The sequence below is a fragment of the Arvicanthis niloticus genome, chromosome 1 (genome assembly GCF_011762505.2).
Source record: "Arvicanthis niloticus isolate mArvNil1 chromosome 1, mArvNil1.pat.X, whole genome shotgun sequence".
NCBI classification, from domain to species: domain Eukaryota; kingdom Metazoa; phylum Chordata; class Mammalia; order Rodentia; family Muridae; genus Arvicanthis; species Arvicanthis niloticus.
Genome location: NC_047658.1, coordinates 21,839,010 through 21,861,159, shown reverse-complemented (window position 1 = coordinate 21,861,159; position 22,150 = coordinate 21,839,010). Strand labels below are relative to the sequence as shown.

General features: G+C 48.4%; 1 protein-coding gene and 1 long non-coding RNA gene across 2 annotated transcripts in view; one reads left to right on the top strand and one right to left on the bottom strand.

The window, feature by feature from the left end:
* Nav2 (neuron navigator 2) overlaps window positions 1–22,150 on the bottom strand; it is a 646,610-nt gene that overhangs the window by 449,893 nt on the left and 174,567 nt on the right. The gene's annotated exons all lie outside the window — the stretch shown is intronic.
* LOC143442438 (uncharacterized) lies at window positions 1,123–21,981 on the top strand. Its single transcript, XR_013110659.1, has 7 exons — window positions 1,123–1,264; window positions 1,657–3,704; window positions 3,953–4,094; window positions 6,219–6,291; window positions 20,078–20,125; window positions 21,084–21,182; window positions 21,620–21,981. It is a non-coding gene; the product is annotated as an uncharacterized LOC143442438 (long non-coding RNA).

Sequence of the window (22,150 nt, the reverse complement as noted above, 5' to 3'; positions counted from 1 at the left end):
GTCAAGGTAGAAGGATTGTAGGAGCCAGGGGCTTGAGACCTCCCCACTAGAACAGTGTCAAGGAGTCAACTACATAGGGCTCACAGGGGCTCACAGAGGCTGAGTCGGTAAACTTGGAGCCCACATGGGTCTGCACTAGTTTGCCTGCATACAAGCTATGGTTGCTTAGTTTGCAGCGTTTGTGGGACTCCCAACAGTGGGAGGAGTGCCTCTGACTCTTGCCTGCTCTTTGGACCCTTTTCCTCCTAATGGGTTGCCTTCTCCAGCCTTGATATGAGGGTTTGTGTCTAGTCTTATTGCATCTTGCTATGCCAAGTTCAGTTGGTATCACTGAGAGGGCTGCTCTTTTCTGAAGAGAAACAGAGGAGCAATGGATATGGGGGAGGAGGGAAGAACTGAGGAAACTGGAGGGAGGAGAGGCTGTAGTGGGGACATATTAGAGAAGAATACATTTTTAAAAATTATCAGATGGAAGTTATACTAGTGGTTGTCAGGGATGGAGTAGGGGAAGGAAGACTGTGTGTGTGTGTGTGTGTGTGTGTGTGTGTGTGTGTGTGTGTGTGTGTGTGTGTGTGTGATACTAGAGGGCTGGCACCCAACAGCCCTGTGGGAATAGAGGTATTTTGTATCCTAGGCATATTCTGGCAGGTGAAAACACAACACAGAAGACTGGTCCCACATACTGGACCAGTGTCACTGTCTTAGACTTAATATAGACACTGTATGAGATGTAACCAGCAGAGAATCCTGGGATAAAGGCACATGGTATTTCTCTGAACTATCTTTGCAACTTCCTGCACAATTATTTCCAACACATTCAAAAGCTAAGTGAACTGCTTGAGAAGAGCTCAGAGCCATGCGTACGTGAGCCCTGAATCAATATCCACGCTCATTTCTATGTCAGTTCCGTTCCTACTTCATATAGGTCACAGTAAGACTGAGAGAAAGGAGACTCGGGTTCCCACTTTACAGACAAAACTACTGAGGCACAGGTCTATTAGAGAAACGGCCAAGGCTCCCATGCCCAGGAAGGCTTAGGAACTGAACACTGTATATTGTGCTGTAAAGATAAGTGACCTAAAGCCTTTGCCCTCTCTGAGCTCTGTGACAGAGGTGGGGTAATATGAGCTCTAACTCATAGTCGTGGGGACTGTCACGTGTGCTCTGTGAGCTCTGAGGGAGGACAGGTCAACAATTCTAACCCAGGAGACCTGGGAAACCTTCCTGGGAGAGAGAGAGCATTGGGCGTTGGTCTGGAGACCTGGTAAGAGTTTGGCAGACCTGGAAGGTGGCAGTTCTGCCGGCAGCAGGAACCTGACAGAGAAGGGTGAGAGGGAGGATGTGCCAGGATCAGGGTGGCTGGGGCAGCAGGGTGTGAGGAGGGGGAGACATAGAGGAGGAAGGGCAGAGGCAGTTGATGACAGAAGGGATGAGGGAATAGGGATGAGGCTATGTGAACAATGTGTCTCCAAAGCTCATCCAAGAAACTTAGCCTTAGTGTGACAGTGTTGGGAGATGGGGCTGGATAGGGGTGATCAGGAGGACAGAACCTGGGTTGAGAGTGTCTTGGGAGTGGGTTAGCTGTGGTGCGAAGTCAGCCCTGTTTGTCTTCTCACTCTTGTCTTCTTTTGCCCTCCAACCTTCTATCCCACACAGCATAGCACTGCCAGATCCCAGGGCCAGCCTCTTGGACTCCCCAGGCTACGAGATCCTGAGCTACATAAAACTGTTTGTGCTTTTTATTTAATAAATCACTCAGCCTCAGGCATTATGTTGTAGTAGTGGAACACAGGCCAGAACAGGCTTACCCACTGTGGTCTCCATTATCTGTGTCGGAACTGAGTAGCTAGTATCTGAAATGTAGCTGTAGTGAAGTTGGTGGGAGGTGGCAAGAGGTCGACCCTCTGTTGGTGCTGAAGAGCTGAGCAGAGCTCTACACTGGGTCCTAGGTTTCAGGACCTTTAAGAAAAGCTTTCCAAGGTTCTCCCAAGGCACTGCCTGAGCAGATTCTGAAAGCAAACACGGAGTTTTATGGGTGTGAAGACGTTGGCATCATCTTTTAACTGTAGGTCCCCATCTGTTAGACCTTGTTTATTTATTGCATGGTCGGGTCCAGGGTCTGTCTGGGTCACTGTTGAATACAACTTGGAGTTGGCTACATAGAGGGGCCAGATCCAACTCTGTCCTAGAGTTGGGAACAGAACAATAAGCACAGGTGATCACAGGTGACAGTTGGACAGTGCACAGTACAGTGGCAGAGCCTGACCATCTAGAGACCAGAGGAGAAGAAACCAGCCTGTATTGCAGCCAATCAACACATCTGCACAGCCTCTCTTAAGATTATCAGAGATGGAGCCTCGTTCTGAAGGAGTCTGGCCTCCAAGGACCGTGGCATCCAGAAATCAATCACAGTTGAATTGGAAGCCAGGCAATGCTTTCACAGCAAATGCATTGCAGTGGAGCCTTTGAAACCCATAGGTTTGCTTGGTCTGTGAGTGAAAACTCAACAATGATACAACTTCATGACTTAAAACACATCAACCAAAATAACCACCTTTTTCTATGATTCACCTTCTGGGGCCTTAAAGTAACTCAAGGATTCCAGGTGTGTATTTCTGAAGTACGATACCAGACTCTTTATGCTCAGGTGGAAATGTCAGAGGGCAGCTAAGCCAAAGGTAAAACTCAGGCAGATGGCTGTGGACACATAATGGCTTCTTTTGGTAAGGGCAGTAGTCCGGGTCGATCCTGATTCAAACTTTGGAGAACCCACGTGATTAAAATTGGCCATGGAGTGAATCACAACATGGAAAATTCCTTAAAGATTGATTGACTGGAAAGGATGCAAAGGTAGCATCTGGAGGATGGTGGCTCCTTGCAGTCAGGACTGTCACTTGAGCAGCTTTCTTGCTGTGGCCACTTTGGATGGATTCGGCCTGACTGTCCCCCAGTGCCTGGCGCAGCTGATGCCAGGGAAATGGATTTGGCCTTGAAAAGAAGCTTTTCTAGATAGGCCCTCAAGCTTTAAGAGGACGAATTGGATTAGAGAGAGCAACTGTCAGGGATATTGAAGATGCTCTCAGACAATTGTTTGGAACCTGATTTTTCTGCATTCTGAAAGCTCCCATGTACCCCAGGAGAAGGGGTGTCCACTAAGCTTGTTCAGCACTGTTCCGGTTTGGATGTGAGATGTCCCCTGCAGGTCATGCATGCAAACATTTGTTCCTGGCTGGTGGGGTTGTTTGGGGAGGCTGTAGAACCTTTGTGTGACAGAGCCTCGTCTGAGGAAGCAGCTTGCTGTGAGGAAGCCTTGAGGTATAGAGCTGGCTTCTGGTCCTTTCCCTGCTTCCTGTTTCATGGGAAGTCCTACCTGGAAGCTGCCACTGCCAGAGAGTCTCCAGTGCTGTGGTTTTCTCACCGTGACAGACTGTACACCTTCACACAGTGGGCCAAGAGAAACCCTTCCTTCCTCAGGTTGCTTTGTGAGCAAGAAGAAAAGCAGCCAATACCTCACCCAGCACTACTAATAACGCTAATAGAACACACGGATTTCATGAGAAGCTTGTGAGCCTTTGTTATGGGCTAGGTGGGTTAAAAGTGTTTCCCATCATTTATCTCACCTTAATCCTCAAGCAACTCTGAGAGGGAGGCCCTGTGATCATCTCCACTCAACAGAGGAGGAAGCAGGCACCCGAGCTATGAAGGTTAGTAAGGGAGCCCAGCCTTGAGCTCAACCAGCCCCTAGACTGTGTGATTTACTGTGTACAGTACTAAGGAGACTTAGAGAAAGACAGACTTGCCCGGCTCCCACCCAGGGGTCCGAGCATGGTCCAGGCTGCCACCTGGCCTCCCCATTACCTCCCAGCTGTCTCTTCCTCCTAATCTACCCCTCCCCCACTCCTCCATCCTTCAGTTTGCCTTCTGGAACCTAATCGCAAATGTCTTTAAATAGACAATCCGTGGTGACTGAGCATCTGTGCTCCCAAACTGAGAGCCGCAGGAGCCTGTGCTATGACGGCTGATGTGCTCAGGACTCTTTATGGAACTAGGACCATCTTGCCTGGAGCCTTACTTCCAAGCCCCAGCTGTGGAAGGTGAGGCTCTTCAGTCTGTCCTTGCTGTCTGTCCAGCCTCACCTGTATGCACCCTTACTGTTGCAGATAAGTAATGCTCATTCTATTGTCTGTGCTGTTCCCTGGACTAGGAATTCCTGCTTTATGGCCCTGGCACACTCATCATGGCCCCATCTCCAGGACCCCAGTGTCCTGAAGATCCTTTCTAAGGCAGAGGCAATGCCACCCTCCAAGCACCCTCCATAGCACAGCATGGATGGCTAGCCACTGACTGACTCCATTTCTTTGATTGGCACGCAGGTGGCAACATTTTTACTTTACAAAAATCAAGGAAACTCTCTAAGTCAGGCTTCTGACTAATTTGGAAGCATTTCTTGCTTCTGGAAGTGCTGCTATTAAACTGAGTTTCATCTCAGGGCCCAGGATGTACAGGACCTTTCTTTCCTTCCCAACGGTGAGTCCATTTGGGTAGGGAGCCATGACTTTTGTATCTCTGGACTCCAAACAACCAGCACAGAGGATGCTCAGAGTTACTAGTTGAGAGGTTTACTGGCTGGTTTTGTGTCAACTTGACCCAAGCTAGAGTCATCAGAGAGGAAGGATCCTCAGTTGAGGAAATGCCTTCATGTAGGGCATTTTCTCAATTAGTGATCAATGGGAAAAGGCCCAGCTCGTTGTGGTGGTGCTACCTCTGGAATGGTGGTCCTGGGTTCTATAAGAAGGCAGGCTGAACAAACCATAAGGAGCAAGTCAGTAAGCAGCACCCCTCCGTGGTCTCTGCATTAGCTCCTGCCTCCAGGTTCCTGCCCTGTGTGTTTCTGTCTTGATTTCTAGCTGTAATGAACAGCATTCTAGAAGTGTAAACTGAATAAATCCTTTCCTCCCCAGCTTTTTGGTCATGGTGATTTGTCGAAGCAATAAAAACCCTTAAGATAAGAGGTAAGGCCCGGCACCTAGGGTCTGGTACTCTGTGTTCAGGTCTCCATAGGAGGCATCATAGAGGAAAGAGGAGCCAGCGGCCGCCTGCCATTTGCCCACTGGGTTCATGCCTACCCCATGACTGCAGGCTTCTTCATCCTGTCTTACTGGAACAACTGAGCAGGAAGCAGACCCACCTGGGAGGATTCCAACTCACATCACTCTGTGCTCTGCCTCTACTGCTGGTCTTCCCTCTCAGAAGTTCCACCAGTTGCTGCAGTCTTGCTAGGCCCTTGCTCTCCAACAGAGATTTTTCACCCTGGCCTTTCTCATTCTGGCCAGTGCCAAGGATCCTCCAATTTTAGTCTATATTGGCTGTTACTATGTTTCTTCCTTGGGCATTAGCCATAACTGTAGTCTATGAAGACACAAGATCACCTAACATGTTCTGTGTGGCTTTCCTCATCAATCCCTATCTCATCTATGGCAGACATTGCTAATCAACCACGGCATGCTTCCCTTTGGAACCTGGCTCCCAGCTGCCATGCTCAAGTGTGCTAGCTCATGGACTGGCTTTTTTTTTTTTTTTTTTTTTTTTTTTTTTATTGTGGATTGGATGTTCTTTGAGTGGCTTCTGATGAGGAGGTTTGTATCCCAGACCCATTTGTCACAATTGCTTATAGTCTCACATTTCATTCATTCATTCATTCATTCATTCATTCATTCATTCTGTGTTTTGAGCCAGGGTCTCAGTAGCCATAAGCTGTCCTTGAACTTGAACTTGCCAAGTAGCTGACTTTGGTCTTCATCTCCTCAACCTTGTGCTCCTACCACTTAATGCCATCATATCCCACTAAAACTTTTAAATTGCTCTTTGGCAAATGCAACTTATGTGATGGATGTGTAACTAAAAGTGCTTAGCTCTCTGGAGGAACCTTGGGCTCTGAATTCAACAGGCATGACTTGGCATTGGCCTGGAGTCTCAGACAAGGGAATAGAACTGAAGAGCAAGATAGCCAGTTGGTTTTTACACACATATTTACTGAGTACCTACTGTGCGCTTAACACTGCTCTGTGGGTGGGGGTGTTCACAGACAGAGGTATTGACAGCCTTTGTGACCACCTAGTTGCTATCCTAATAGAGTTAATCTCTATGGCATCAGTTTGGGTCCATTTGTTGTTCTACAGATAACATCCTTCAAAATCCAATTTACTTTTCTTCCTTAGTGTGTTGGAGCCCAAGACTGAAGGAGCCTGGATTCCTGAATCAGTGGGTAGAGAAGACAATCCACCAAGAAAGGTCAGCCATGGACTATAATGGGAAGGAGAACTACATTCTTTGCATTGGAATCTGGGTGTGCCCCAGGCTTTCTGTGCTATAGAACTGTTAACCTAACTAACACACTTGCTATGTGACATCAGGCTCTTTGATACACCTATCTAGCATACATTTTCATGGCTCCATGCCTGCCTTTGGAAAGAGTTCTTGTGACTGGGGAGTAAAGTACTTGCTTTGTGAACACGGGGACCTGTGTCCTGGTCCCTATCACTCATGTAAAAAGCTGGATGTGGAAGCATGTCACTGGAGTCCCGGGGCTGGAGAAACAGATAGGTGGATCCCAGATTGGCTCACAGGTTGGCCAGTCTAGCCAAGTCAATGAGCTCCAGGTTCAGTGAAACTGTCTCAAAAATAAAGGTGGAAAATAAGAACAGTTAAGGAAGAAACTTCATATCAACTCTGGCCTCCATACATGCACATACACAAACATGCATACATATACACATATGTACACAAACACATACACACTCATGAACACAGTTCTTCAACTTAGGTCCTCCAAGGAAACCTTGGAGGCGAGTCCCACCTCCAAGTCAGATGCTTCCAATTTCCTTTTCTAATTTTTGAGACAGGATTTCACATGACTTGGGCTTATCTTAAATTTACTATATAACTAAGAATGGCCTTAACTACTGACCCTTCTTATCCTACCTCCCACATGCATGGATTCATAGGAGTGTATCACTATGCCCAGTTTTATGGAAGAGTTTTCTGAGAGGAACTAAAATCCTGCCATAAAACCGATTTTCCAAGTGTGGTGGTTTAAATATGCTTGCCCCATAGGAAGCATCACTATAAGGAGGTGTGGCCCTATGGAGGAGGTGTGGCCTTGTTAGAGGAACTGTGCTACTATGGAGGTGGAGCTTTTATATATATGCTCAAGTCTGGTCAGTGTGACATAATCTCTTCCTGGCTGCCTTTGGACCAAGATGTAGAATTCTTGGCTCCTCCAGCACCATGTCTGTTTGGATGCTGCCATGCTTCCCTCCACGATGATAATGGACTGAACCTCTGAACCTGTAAGCCAGCCCCAATTAAATGTTGTTCTTTATAAGAGTTGTCTTGGTCATGGTGTCTCTTCACAGCAATGAAACCCTAACCAAGACACCAAGTCTGATAGAAAGCCAATACCTCCTCCAGAAAACTCCAAGCATTGTCTCCTTCCCTGAAGACTAGTATAGGAACAGGACGATCCTCCAAGCAGCCAGGACCCCTCCATGGAGGTTTCAGCATGGGTCAGCCCTAGCTTTCTGTGTGCAAGAAGAGTAAAACCCACTTGACACTGAGAAATTAGCAAATAACAGAAACCAGCTGGGTCAACAGCACACATCAGCATGGCAAGGCCCATTCAGAAATTTCCTAGCTTTCAAAGTCAGGCCATCTATACAATAACAGTATCCTCACAATTGCCCGATTAGAGCCAGAGCCAGAGCCAGAAAAGTGCAGGTTTCTGAAGACACAGGTGGGTCTCAAGCCCCAGCATGGCTGGACTGGCTTCCTGGGCTTCACTAGTTCAACAACAGAGCAGATGCCATTCAGAGCTTTCTGTTCTTAAGGCAGTGTTTACCAAGGACCTGTAGTCAGCCAAAATGAACTATTCCCATGCAAACTCAGAAAACTGTACCTAAAACATGTCCTCTGGAGGGAACAACAACTTACACTGACTGTCATACGTGGTTATCAAGTGGGGTCTGGTCCTAAATACACAGTATACATTGTATTTAATCTTTGTTGCCTACCTGGAAGGCTCTGCTTCTCTCCTGTCTTCCAGATAAGGAAAGTGAGATGTGGAGAGGGGAGCCTATATACTCAAGGGTATATGGTCCAGTGAGGACCAGGGTCAAGGGTAAAGATCTAAACACAGGTCTGCTATTGTAAAACACAGCAACCTGTGTGCACCATGTTTCAAGGACCTTCATTCTGTGCAGCCATGTGAGCTGTTCTGGAAAGGACAAACGGCTGGAGGTCCCACAGGATATGTCATTGTCAGTAGGGACCAATGAGAGGAGTCAGGTCTGGGAAAGAATCTTGGTGTTTCAAAGAATCAAAACTCTGAATCTCTACCGATGGATTTACAACCTTTGGTTCCCACGACTCTGCTCTCTGTGCTTATACATGGGATATAACATTTGTGGAAAGTGTTAACCTTTTAGACACAACAGGACTGGCACTTCTGTGAACTCAGGAAGACTGACGCAGCATGCACTGGCCCTGCATAGGTTTGCACCAGATGGGTCCTAGAGCTGAAAGGAGAAGTGGACACATGACCCCTCTAACCTGAAGCTGTCTCTGATTGAGTCACTTACAAATGAAAGTTTAGTTTTCTCCAGGGGAATATCACTGGGGAAACCGCTCTTAAGGGCAGGCTACACAAAATGAACTCAAGGGTATCTTTGGAGATTCTTTGTCTCATAATGTTAGGTGAGAGCATTTTTTATAGGCCCTAGGCATATATATTATGACTTCCAGTTTTGTGTTTTTATGGGATTCCTATGTGTATGGATGTGTGTCTCTGGGACTATATTTATTTCTTGTGCTTCTCTCTTTTTCTTGTTTGGTTGTTTTTGTCTTACTCTGAATTGTTTGGTTTATTTTATTATCATTCCTTACATGCCTGTTTTCAAAGGAGAGACAGAAATCATGCAGATCTGGATGGGGGAGGGGGAGGTGGGGAGGAGCTGGGATAAGTAGGGGGAAGAGAACCATAATCAGAATATATTGGATGAAATAAATCTATTTTCAATTTAAAAGGGGGTTTTACTTAAATTTTGCCAAATCCTTGTAATTGCCCAATGTTATTATACCCATTTGACAGATGTGATGACTGTGGCTCACAGATAGGAGGTTGTATAGAAATACAGCAGACAGCTTGCACATCTACGTGTTCATTGTTATGAGGTTTTACTTCTTGGGATGAATTTCAATCTTGTTAAAAGCCTACATTCTGGGTACACATACTATTGTCTCAGATGTCTGAGTAATCTTGAGCATGCCCCTGAGCCTTTCAGGGGGCACTTTGTTTCTCACAGCCTTTACTAGCTGGGATGGGGGTTAGCAATCTTGTTCCAGAAAGAGCCAGCCAGGAGAGTTTTAGAGTTGGCAGTCATTTAGTCTCTGCTCCATAACTACTCACCTCCCATAGAACCTATACGATCACAGACAATGAGAACAGCAACCCATCTGGCCAGATGTGACCCTCTAGCCTCAGGGCCCTGGCCCCAGATCTACAAGGCCAAAATTTTCCACAAATTTTACACTTCACATGTAAGTGCAGAGAGCAGTGTCATGGGGGACCTGAGGCTGTAAATCCTGCGGTAGGTATTCTGACCTGAGACCAGTCCTGATCTTTCTGGACCCAGTTTCCCAACCCCGACTTGACTCCTTGGGAAGTTCATGTCCTTTGAAAAGCTCAGAGACAACCAGCCACACTCTGAGAGCAGACCTGGTTGTCTGCCGTGGCCTGGTGCGACCTCTGGGGCTGGGAGGCTCCCACCAATGTCTTGCTGGCTCTTTTCTCCAGCAACACTGGCATCAGCAACACCTTCTGAAAGTGAGCTGTTAGGACAGCAGTGTTAGCTGATGAAAATCCCAGCTCCTGAGAGCTAATTGCGCTGCAGTTCTGGGAGGGTACACTAAGCTTGAGATGAGGACACTGCTGTGAGCATCTCTCGCAACCACAAAAGGAAATGCTGGCTGAGAACTCGGGAGCAGGGCTGGCTGGCAGGGAAGGGCATGTGGCTGGATTTAACAGCAGGGATATGAAGCATTTGTCTTATTGTAAAATAGATGTGTATTTGGGAGCAGAAACGCTCTCCCTCTGCGGGCATGAAAAGCTCTGAGCTAAAAGAGATGCTGCCGATTTCGAGTCTATTTTGGGCGCCTGTCGCTAATTGTGTTTCCGAGGCCTGTGCACACGCCGCCTGCTCAAATAGTCGCAACAATAAAAATGGAACGAATGAGCATCCCCCTGCTGCCGTCGCCAGGGCACAAGCAGTCTCCAAGGCCAGCCACTCTTCCCTCCCGTGATAGGTGCCCACACCCTCCCTGTCCCCACGGCACTTGCTGGAACGGAGTGAGGCTGCCTCCTCTGTGCCAGGAAGCTATTTACAAAGGAAATAACTCTGATAAAAGGGATAAAAATAGCTGGCAACGATGGAAAACATTTTGTTGAGCGATCCGTTGACACGAGGGGAAATGGAGCTGTGAACAAGATAGGTGGTGACAGACACAGACAGAGGGAGAAGTAGCCAGGCCGTCAGAGCGCAGGAGTAGCTGGGACAGGCAGGTAGCAGGAATGGCTCACATGGACGTGGACGTTGAGCCCCAAGCTCTGCTTCCAGCTTCTGCTTTTTCTCTAGCTTTAGAAGCGTGAAGGAGGCCCAGCTGCAAGCCTCTTCCCTGGGACCTATGCCTGCAGCTGGAAGTGTGTGTCATGTAGGAGGACACCAGGCAGGTGCTGGGCTTCTGGAGTTCAAGGCTACCAGAGTACGAGAGCCATTGTGTTGTAACCCCGTGACCTTTTTTGAGCCTCTGTGTCAGCAGGTGATAAGGGGAAGCATTAGACCCACATTGTGGGGCTGTGGAAATAAGACGTGCATGCCATCAGGGTGACATCATTCAGGTTATCTGTTCCTTTACAAATAGAGGATTTCCTGAGTGCAGGGCCCCACTGTGGTGAAGGACTGTTCCAAGATGCTGCCATTTCTTAGGGAGAAGCACAGAAGGGAGAAACATCCATCCTTACATGACAGCCAGCTAGAAGTACCCCAGGACACCTTTTCTGAGCCATGGAGACACTGGAGCTATCCAGTTCTCTGGACCTACTATGGGCTGTGGTAGATAGGAGATTCTGAGAAAGTCACAGTCTGCCCTTATGCCTTCCACAGGCACTGAAGAAGACGGGCAGCTCAGGCAATAGGTCCAGGGTTTCCAGACATTACTTAGGAAAACCTTTATAACATGTTAAATACATGCAAAGTAACCACACTTAGATACTTGCATACATTAATAAGCAGTGACTATACTATATAGAATAGCAATTTAAACACAATATCTTCAAGTGCCTATGTCAATACACAGAAATGTGAATAACAGCTATTTCTGGGGAGTAGAATTGTGGGAGGTTTGCATTTCCCCCCCAAATTTTCTACAATTAGTATACATTATGTATTTATTCTTTAATTGGAAAAGAAACAGATGAGATTAATAAGAAGAGAGTTGCCTCAAAATATCACAGAGAAGAGAAACCTATTTGCTGACCTCAGATTCTGCTGAGATCCTTCCTGGGCCTAAGGACCTGAGAGTCACCAAGTTCCATGCCTACTCCAGTGTACGCTCAAGAAAAGAAAGAGGGAGGAAAGGGAGGGAGGAAAAAAGGAAGGGACAGAGAGAAGGTTGGGGGGGAAGGGAGGTAGATTGGTAGATGATGGAGGGAGGGAGGGAGAGAAAGGCAAGTGTATGTGTGTGCACGCTTACTCACTGGGTCCAAAGTGGTCACTTCAGCCCTATCCTTGCTGCTTGGGAAGAGGGATCATTATGGAACCCACAGAAAACTTCCAAGGCTAGCCCAGGGCTGTTGGACTTCCAAGGCAAACATGGATTTACAACTTGATGCATGATGGATGGACATTGAGGGGGCAGGGACGCAGCTTTTCCTAAGCACCTGGCCTGTCTGCGCCGCAGAGCCTTGTCAAGCAGAGAACAGTGAACAGTAAACTATCTCAGCACAAACTAGTGTTGACTTCGCACCCAGGGCTGTGGTTTGCCTGTGTCACCTACTTCTGCAGGAGGTAGGCGGGGTTACCACCGACATCCAGCAGGGTTCCAGAACATTCTCAATTTCACGTAATTAGTTGCCAGGCCAAGACAAGAATAAAAGACCTTCCAATGACTGTCCCTCATCCTCCTGTGATGGAAACAACCTCACACACTGTCCCAAGAATTACATGGTCTCCCCTCATACCCCAGGGCATTGGTGAGCTGAGCTCTGCTGCCTATTGTGGGCCTCCCCAAATCTTTCAGACAGTCAGGGCACATCCACCAGCTGCTTGGCCATTAATTAGTCTGCTACCCCCGGGTGCTGAAAGCAAAGCAAATGCTTGGCTCAGGTCCTTGCCAAGAGCCACCCCCACAGCAGGCAGGTGAGGAGCGATGGGCCTTCCGGCCCTGCACGATGCCAGCTCAGAAACCACCCAGGGTGGTTCCCTGACAGGCTGGAGGTGGGGAGGACAAAGATATCACTTTCTGTCCTTGGGCTCTGCCACCTGTAAGCTGGTGAGCAGATGAGCCTTTTCGCCCTGCTGTGCCCTGGGTGCTAAAGCGTGGGCCAATGAAAATGAGGTAACAAGCATTAGCCAAGGCTGGCTGGAGGGACAGCGCTGTACAGGTCAGCTGCTCCTACTGATGTCGCCTGCAGCAGGTTACTTCTAAAATCAAGGGCCATCAACTAATCCCCCCTCTCACATGCAATATACAATCATTGAGACCTACTGTGTGCCTGGAGGTGTTCTGGGCCTGGAGAAGAGGTAGAGAATCAAGTGTCCACAATCCTTGAGAGAGCTTAGCAAGGGATAGATAACCAACCAAATAAATAAATAAATGAATGAATAATACGAGTTTCAGATAAGGTGCTGAGAAGACCCAAATCTAAGGTCAGGGGGCTGGGGACTTGAAAGGAGTGCTGTCATGCTTTGAGTCTGAAATGGCCCCCAAAGTCTGGAGTCTTAAATGCTTGGTCTCCCTCCAGTGAATGTCAGAACTTCCTCCACAAGTGAAACGGGTGGCTCTGAGACACTTATTCTGAGAAGACACCATGGTCCTGGGACAGACCAGGGTAGTACAAATAGCCAAGGGTGGCCTTGCTGCTGCTGCTGCTGCTGGCTGCATTCAGACCATATCCAAGGTAGCAGCAGGAGGCCATCTCACAGGGAATCTACATAACTGGTTAAAAGGCTTACCTTCTGTTTGTCTCAGTTCTCTTATCTTATACAGGGATACTTGTATACAAAATGCCTCTAGAACTGAACATAAAACAAGGCAGAGTTTTAATAAATGAGGTGTTAATTAGCCTAATTATCTGAGGAAATTGTGTGGCTGGGCTGACCCTCATCAAGGATAGCTCCCAGAACCAGCAAACCATGGAACCAATATAAAACAACTGCCCACAGCTGCATCTAGACGGGATGTAATCTCCTCAACGCCTTATTTGGGGCATGCTTTGTCTCTGAGATTTTATGAGGATGCTGTCCTACTCTGAGATTCGACACGTGGTGAACGTGTTCTTTTCTTTGCCTGGGAGGTAGCCCTCAACATCCTGAGGCATCTGCATAGCATAATGTATCTCCCTCACTTCTCTTGGGCATTACCTTAGTGAGCCCATCTCTGGACACCCAGGGATGCTTGTGGTGGCATTGCTGGGACCAGATTGCATGGAAACAACTTAAAGCAGAAAGACTTCTTGGGGAATCACAGTTTTAGAATGTTCAGCCCATGGTCACTTGGCCTCACCTGTTTGGGCAATAGGAGAGCATGGTGAAGGCTGCTCTTCAGGAGGTGACCCCCCCCCCCCCCGAGGTTATGTACCCCCCAAGGATCCTTCAGCTAGGCCCCTCCTCCTATGATTTCTAAGTCACACGGAGAACCTCTCTCTCACTGTGAGAGGAGCAGGCTGCTTCATGCAGGATACACAAAAACATGAGGATGGCTCAAAACAGCCTCTGACCCATCTGCATCTCGTAGTGTCTGTCATCACTGTGACTCCCCCAGCATTACAGGTCTTAAAGAAGATCCTCCACCTGCGCACGGCTATTCACCCACAGGTGCTCCTATCGCACCCAGGGCTTACAGAGTCACAGAGACCAAGCTGAAGCTGTGTCCCCTCTCCTCTCAACCGGTCAACCCCCAGCCTTTACAAAAGGCCGATTTCCAGAGGGGAGTGTACACAATGGCCTCAGATGAGGAGAAAGCCTTCCTGTGGTGCTCTGAATGTGAAATGATTCCAGCAGTCGGTTTGCATCCTGAATACTTGGTTTGCAGCTGTTTGTGGCGTTGTTTATGGAGCCTTGGGAGGTGGAACCTCACCGGAGGAAGTGAGTTGCGCATGCGCGTGTGTGTCTGGGCGCGCACATGCACAGGAGCGAGCCAACCTCCTGCACCTGCTACCAGGTCTTCCTTGCCAGAAGAGACTGTAACTCTCTGGAACTCCAAATCCAAGCAAACCCTTTCTCTCTTAAGTTGCCTTTGTCAGGGTCTTTGTCATATAAAAAAGAAACTAAGGCACACACCTTCCCAGTTGCTGTCTCTGTATTATGTGTTATTATGTGTATTATGCGTTACTTTTGTACATTGAGGTAAAGTTTACACTGCACAGAACTAGCTGTGGTAGGACGCAGAACATTCACAATGTTGTATAGCAAGTACTCTGTCTAGTTCAGGGCCTTGTGCATGTTAGGGAAGTGCTCTTCGGGAGAGCCACATCCCCTGCCTTCTAAACATTTTCATCATTCCAGATGGAACCCTGTTATACCTTTTAAGATCAGTTCCCATCTTTGCCTCTCTCATCTTGTTACCCTCTGTCTTAACTTATTTGCCCACCGTGGACATTTTGTAGAGACAAGCCCACACGCTGTGCTATCTTCTGTGTCTGGTCTCTTCCCCGAGCACAGTGTTTCTAAGATTCATGCATGTTGTAGCATTCATCAGTACTTCACTTTCTTTATGCCTGCGTACTATTCCACTGAATGGATATACCACATTTAATTATCTCCTCCTTTGTGGATGGACATTTAACTCCAGCTCTTAGTTACTATGAGTTGTACTTCCATGAACATTCGTATTAAATTTTTAGAACATTGGGATATTTTGAGTATATGGCTAAGATTGAGTTGCTAGACCGTATTACAATTCTGTGTTGAACTTCTGGAGGAACTCTCAGGCGTTTCCATGGCTACGGCATCCCTTTACATCCCCACCGGCACTGTATAATGGCTCATATTTCTCTGAATCCTCACTTGTTATCTTCAATTTAGAGAACTACAACCATCTCAGTACATGTAAAGCAGCTTCTCATTGTTGTTTAGATTTGCTTTTCTCAGCTGACGAGGGCCTCATCCCTCACCGCACGTGCTCCTCCCTCCCTTCCTGCCTCCCTCTCTCCCTCTCTCCCTCCCTATGCCAGCATGCCGGCACTGCTGTTGTCTTCCTTTACGACATCACCCACCATCGCTGGGGCTAGACCATTTGACCTGTGGTCTGATTTGCACTTAATGAATCATTGTGAATATTAGCAGAATGTCGAATAAAAATGCATAGACCACTGTCTGATTGGTTTGTTTTCATTGGCTTTTGGGTCATTGAGCTTTTTATATACTGAAGCTGTTTATATATTGTAGGCACTTTGTAGGCACTAGACCTTTATCACATCTGGGATTTGCAAATACCTTCTTTGGTGGGCATCCTTTTAGGGTTCAAATGTGTTAATTGTTGATAAAATCCAGTGTATCTCCTTTTCAAAAATGTTATCACTCTTGCTTTTATGTCACAGTTCATAATTCACCACTGGAGTCTGGGTTAGGACTGTGTCCGTGTTTGATCATCGAGGTTTGTGCACCGTGTTTTACACTGAATTTTTCTGTGGTCTTCTGAAGAAGGGAACATATGATCACTAACCCCAGCTACAAACAGAGGGTCAGGGCTTTTAAAACATTCATTTCTATTTTCAATGAACACACTTTGATTTAATCTTTAAAATAATCGTACTTCTATTATTTGTGTGTGCACACATGTGTGCATCCTACAGGATGCATGTGGAGGTCTGAGGACAATTTATAGAGTTCTCTCCTTCCATAGTGTGGGTTCTGGACACAGAACTCAGGTCATCAGGCTTGGTCACCGGCATCTTTACCTCCTAAGTCTTCTTGATGGCTCCAGCTAACACATAGCAAGGCACTGAGAAGCTGCACGATGCCAGCTTGCCTGACATCCCTAGAGCCCTGGGTTCAATCCCCTGCACTGCACCACCAGAATAAAGGACTAAAGCAAGCACATGGTGGCTTGTGCATGTATGAGGCTCAGTGAGAATACACACACACACACACACACACACACACACACACACACACTGTGCAGTGAGCCCCAAGGGTACCTGTTACTTCAGATATATGTCATTTCTCTGCAACAGAACATTAAAATTCACCTCCTCTCCAGCTGTACCCTGTATACCCAGTCCTTCCCCTATCCCTTCCCAGGGGCTTTTCTAGGCTCCAGTAACTACTATCCCGTTCTCTGCTTCTCTGAGGTCAATGGTTTTGACTCCACATAGGGCTTATGGCTTCCTGGACCTGTCTTGTTTTACTTTACACATCCTTCAGATTCATCTGTGTTACTGGAAATGATATCATGTCAGTCATCTTTATGCCTGAATACCATTTCTTGTTTATAGACACCACTTTCTTATCTATCTAACGGAAACTGAGGCTGGGTCTACACAAGGCTAAGTATGACATGCCACAGTCAGCCCTCATGTTTAACTGTCTTCTCAACACACAGATTCCATTTTCTTGGCTCAGGATGGCTTGGGTATACAGCTGCTGTGTTTCTAGCTTCTTGGGGGATGCCACATTCTTCACCATAGTGGCTGTTCTCAGTTACACCCCCAGCTCACCCCCAGTCCTGTATGAGCCTGTCTCCCATGCCAGCACGCCAGGATTGCTGTTCTCTTCCTTTTTGACAATACCCATCCTTGCTGAGGCGAGAACAGTTCTGTGGTTTTGGTTTGCATTTGATGAGTGATCACGCTGGCCACTTGCATATCCTCTTTTGAGAAATATCTATTTAGGTCATTCTCTCATTTTTAATCAGATTATTTTTTGGCTGTTGAGTTCTTTAAGAGCCACATAAACCCTGGGTATTAACCCCTTACCAGACACTTAGTTCACAAATGCTGCCTCCTCCTCGCTCTCCAGCCTGGTGATAGGTGCCTTTGCTGTGGCGAGGCTTATGGTTTGACAGAATCTACCCGCCTGCTTTTGTTTTTGTTACCTTAACTGAAAGCACTACATCCTCAAATCACAGTTGAGATCCATGTCCTAAAGCATTTCTCCTCTTATTCTGCATAGGAGTGTCATAACTTGGAAACTTGTATTTAAACCTTTGAGCATTTTGAGTCGATTTGCACATGGTTAGAGACCGGGGTCTTGTTTCTTTCTCTGTACATAGATGATCCATTTTCTGAGCATCAGTTATTGAGATGGCTTCCCTTCAGAAGTAGGCACCCTTGCTGCCTCTGTTGAGGTCAGGACTTCAGGAGAACACATAGCCAGTGTCAAAACAGCAGCACTGTGCATCTGGGTGCTCCTGGGCTTCTAACCCTGGGGCGTGAGATGCTTGTCCTTTCGCTTCCCAGGTTCTACTGCTGCCCACAGCTCATTGTCTCCAGCATGGTTTCTCAAAGGGCCAGCCCATCACAGAGCATAGGTTCCAGATAATGTCTACAAGGGATAATCCTGGGAGAAGGGGGAGAGGGAGGGGGAAGGGAAGAAGGAGGAGGAAGGGGAAGAAGGAGGAGGAAGGGGGAGAGGGAGGGGGAAGGGGAGGGGAAGGAGGGAGGGGGAAGAGGGAGGGGAAGGGGGAGGGAGGGGGAAGAGGGAGGGGAAGGGGAGAGAGAGGGGAAGGGGAGAGGGAGGAGGAAGGGGGAAGTAGGGGAGAGAGAGGTGAGGGGGAGAGGGAGGAGGAAGGGGAAGAAGGAGGAGGAAGGGGGAGAGGGAGGGGGAAGGGGAGGGGGGAGGAGGGAGGGGGAAGAGGGAGGGGAAGGGGGAGGGAGGGGGAAGAGGGAGGGGAAGGGGAGAGAGAGGGGAAGGGGAGAGGGAGGAGGAAGGGGGAAGTAGGGGAGAGGGAGGGGAGGGGGAGAGGGAGAGGGAGGAGAAAGGGGAAAGTGAGGGGGAAGGGGAGAGGGAAGGGGAAGGGGAGAGAGAGGGGAAGAGGGAGGGGAAGAGTGAGGAGGAAGGGGAAGAAGAAGGGGGAAGGGGAGAGGGGGAAAGGGAGAGAGGGAGGGGGAAGGGGGAGAGGGAGGGGAGAAGGGGGAAAGGGAGGAGGAAGAGGGCAGTAGGTGAGAACAGCTGTCAGGCTCATGCCAGGGGAAGCTTGCCATTGCCTGCCATCCAGCCTACTGTTTAGTTGTATTCTTGCAGCGTTCTATGTCAGAAAGCAGCGACAGTGGGCAAGCTCTGTCAGTCTCCATTTCCTAGCTTTCCATTCAAAGGAACTCAGAGACACACGCCCACAATCCCCACCCCACATACACATGAAGCCTGGCATTCAAATCAGTCTGTCCTCCAGGCTCACACCACAGGGAAGCAGTGGGATGCAGTGGTGTGCACTCTGAGGTAAACTGAGTCTGAGCCTTTGCACTCAAGCCCACAACAAATTGCTTACAGCCTGCAGTCCATTATGGGCTGGCTCTCTGTGAGGGCTGTAGAAATAAGCCTTATGAGAAGTTCCCAGGCCACTAGAGACCAAGGGGAGAGAAACGATCACCACGGTGTGAACTAGGAAGGACCGTGGGGCCAAGAGGGACACTAGGAAGTCCAAGAGGAAATGCCCATGGAATTACTAAATGGTATCTAAAGAAGTCAGCATAGGGCTCAGTCTGGTGATTTAGTGAGAAATGTTCCCTATAGAAGGCTGTGTTTGAACACTTGATCCTTAACTGGTGGTGCTGTTTGGGGCGGCTATGCATCCTTTAGGAGGTGGAGCCCTCCTGAGGCAGCGCATTGCTAGATGCAGGGTTACTGCCTCTCTCTGCTCCCCGTTCTCTATCTCTGCTTCAAATGTATCAACGGAAACGTCATCTGCCAGCTTCAGGTTTCACACCTTCGCTATGAGGAAGATTCTGCCTCCTGGAATCATAGCCAAAACAAACTCTTTCATTGGGTTGTCTTTTGGCCATGGTATTTTATCACAGCAACAGAAAAAGTAGCCAATATACCCAGTCAGGAAAATACTTGCCTTGCAAGTCCGACGACCTAACTGATCCTCAGAACCCAAACCATGTACCCACAGGGCTTGGGATCCCAGGAGGATCCCTGGGGCTCAGGACCCAGTTCAGCTGAACAGACAGCTCTGGGTTCCACAAGAGACCCTATCTCAAAAAGCAAAGTGGAGAGCTACTGAGGAAAGACACTCAAATCAACCTCTGGCCTCCACATCCAGCCATGCCCCATACCCCCTGGGGTCTTAAAGTGAAGGTAATGAGCAGATAGCAAGCCCCTTGCTCTCTGTGGTTCTCATTTGGTACACGATGGACCAGAGATGTGTTTGGGATCAAACACTCAGCACCAGAGCAGCGCTTGCAAAGTAGAGAAGATGTCAGTGCATGGAGAAGAGAAAGAACACTCTAGAACAAGAGCCTAGAGAAGGGCTGATAACTCTCCCATTACCTTCCAAGCTACTTCCTCCCATTAAAACAAAAAACCAAAAACCAAAAACCAAAAAACAAATACTTGAAGATTTTACAGGTGCAAAACAAGAGAAATCACCCCTAACTCCGTGAGCAGGTGGAAGCTGAATCATTTGACTTCCCTGAGCCTCACGTGACAGAGGGCGGAGCCTCGTTTTCCACCACTGCTGAGAAGAGGATGCTCAAGGGCCCGTGGCTGTCTGAAATGAGAACTGATGACTCCAGCTTAGCTGAAAGGGCCTTTTGCCTCGAGTGCGGCTGAGCTTAAAGAACCCGTGTCTCTTCTCACCACAGATCTGGGATCCAAGCCCTAAGCTGGCCCCACACTACCTGGGAGTCTGGGTAAGTCCCCCACCCTCCTCGATCTTTCCTTCTTCCCTGGGTGACTTAGGAAGAGTAACCGGGCTCTACAAAGAGGTGTTTCCATCAGAAGTCAGTGAACCAAGCCCGCAAAGTGCTCATCACACAGGCAGTATTTGATAGAAAGGTCCTACTATGTGCTGAACTTCTGCTCAAGCTCACCACTATGTCCCTTGCCTGGACTCAAACTTGGTGTACAGCTCAGCCCAGTCCCTCCCTGCCCCCACCCAGCTCTGCTCAGACGATTCCCATAGAGCCTTCCACGGGCCACAGCAGTGCTCCCTGGCCCTCCCTGCACTGTGTACTGATGCTCCCCACTCCAGGAGTCCTTGGCTTGCTCTTAAAGCCTCCTGGCCTCCAAGAGAGGAGCTGATCGAAACAAAACAAAACCTCATGGATGTGACCTAAGTATGGAGGAGGATGTGCCAGACCAAGGGAACCACAGGGGCTACTTTACGCTTGTTCAGCCCATCATTTCAACTACTACGTGCTCACTGAGCACTTCCTGTGGAGCAGGCACTGCCTAAGCGGCTGCTGAGAAGCACCTGACCTCACACACTGCCATTGGGATGTGTGTGTGTGTGTGTGTGTGTGCGCGTGCACACACACAGAAAATGACATGAATACCGTGCTTAGTGGGAGAGTGGGAGGTGTCAGGGGTTCTAAGGAGATGTGAGGGGGTATGTGCTGGGGTTGGGTGCTGAGGTCAGTGATCCTTCAGTACTGGGGATTCTCTGTGAATAGGACCCTAGAGGGAAGGAGGGAGAGAGGGATGGAGGGAGGGAGAGAGAGAGGGAAGGAGGGACAGCCTATGCAAAGTCTAAAGACAGGAAAAGGATGTCCATTGAAGGCCTGAAATAAGCCCCATGGGCAGTGAGTGACAGGCTGTGGGAGATGCCTTAGGGTTGCAGCTAATGACAAAGTCTGGCCTGATTCACAGAGCAGAAGCAATAGTCCGTCCCATGGACCAGGAGGCGGAGCCCTCTCAGCTAGCCTCAAGCAGGCGTGTTCTCCACCCCTCTGAACGGAGCTGACCCAGGTGAAGGGAACCCTTATGGAAACGTGGGAATGGATCTGCAGACTGAATCCAGGGAACAGGTTACATTGCTCCAAAGTTTGGCTCTCTGGGGTTGGGACTTCCCCCAGGATCACACTCATTAGCACTTCCTCTCCCTTCCCAGCCCTGGCTCCACCCTCCCCAGGCAAGCCAATCAAACTGGGTCATTTGGCAGCCTCTTCTCCAGCTGCGAAAAGCCCAGTGAAAATTAAAACAAAACAAAAAAACCCATTTGCCCGGTCACCCTGTTCCCTGTCCCTGAAGTGACTGGATATTCAGGAGAAGGACCTGAAAAGCTGTCAACAGAGACAGGCTGGACCTGGCTAGAAGGGGAAATATTTATTTTGTGGGGATAAATATTACAGAAAAAAACTTTCCGTTCTCCAGGCTCTGACGCAGATTTTTTTTTTTCTTCCCAGGAAGGCATCCTCACTGCCTAAAAAAGGGCGCCAAGAGAGCTCACAGATGCCTTCTCACAAACTATGTGCCTCGACAGAATACATCAGCACACCGCTTACAGCTTGAATGTGAAGTGACCCCACAGGCTCATGTGTGAACACTTGGTGTCACGGCCCCTCCCCCGTGGTCCTCCTCTTTTGGAAGTTTGTGGAACCTTTAGGAGGTGGAGCCTTGGTGGAGGAATGCATCACTAGAGGGTAGCCTAAGGATTTTGAAACCTGACCCCACTTCCTGTCCACTCTGCTTCCTGTCTGTGGATGCAATGTGACCAAATGCATGCTGTATGACAGGTGTTTGTTCACAACATAAGAAAAGTGACCGAGATAGTACCTGTTCGGTGTGTGGGAATTCTTGTCTCATGAGTGATGAGAAAGCACACATGGACTTGAGCCAGGGCAGCCAGGATTAGCCCTAAGGTGACCATGGCAAGCTATCCTTTTCTAGGCCTTTCCCTGGCTCCATGAAGGACCTTAGGCATGCTGCCCAGGATA